At 31.4% G+C, this 601-nt stretch overlaps 1 pseudogene; it reads left to right on the forward strand.

Annotated features, from left to right (window-relative positions):
* LOC119585642 overlaps window positions 1-601 on the forward strand; it is a 13,614-nt pseudogene that overhangs the window by 1,753 nt on the left and 11,260 nt on the right.

Below are 601 nucleotides of genomic sequence, written 5' to 3' on the forward strand. Positions count from 1 at the left end.
ATTTACAGCTTTCAGGTCAACCCCATTAAATCCTATATATATCTCAGACATAATCTTGGTTAATCTATGGTCAAAGTCACCCCCCTTATTATTTCTTATGGCATGAATGTAAGATGAAAGAATTGGTATTACTTCATACATTCCTTGTAGCACAAAATGATAGAAAAATGTATTGAGGCACACCTTTAAACTTTAAATTGGTTAGATAAAAAAAAAAATATATTTGCAAGCTAGATTACTGATAATGGCAACAAATTTATGTCACTTAATCCTTTTGGTTGCATGTATTATTAGTTTAAGATATAAAATGCTGAAAAATAATTATGTAGATTTAATAATTTTAATTAATATTTTAAGTTAAAAATTATTTACAAATTTAATATGCAGTGTGAAAGAATGCATTAACACTTTTTAATAGGAATCTGAATATCCTGTCTGACAAGAAATCTCAATATCAGTGTCTCAAAAGCACGGCACTAGAAACTAATGCATATCACGCTTATCACACTCTCACCAGGTGACAAGCACCAGAGAAAGCAGCTCTGCTTTCTCTGGTGCTTGCAACCTGGTGAGAATGGGTTTGAGTCCTTCACTCACATTC

This window comes from Penaeus monodon, chromosome 20 (assembly GCF_015228065.2).
Source record: "Penaeus monodon isolate SGIC_2016 chromosome 20, NSTDA_Pmon_1, whole genome shotgun sequence".
Taxonomy (NCBI): Eukaryota; Metazoa; Arthropoda; class Malacostraca; order Decapoda; family Penaeidae; genus Penaeus; species Penaeus monodon.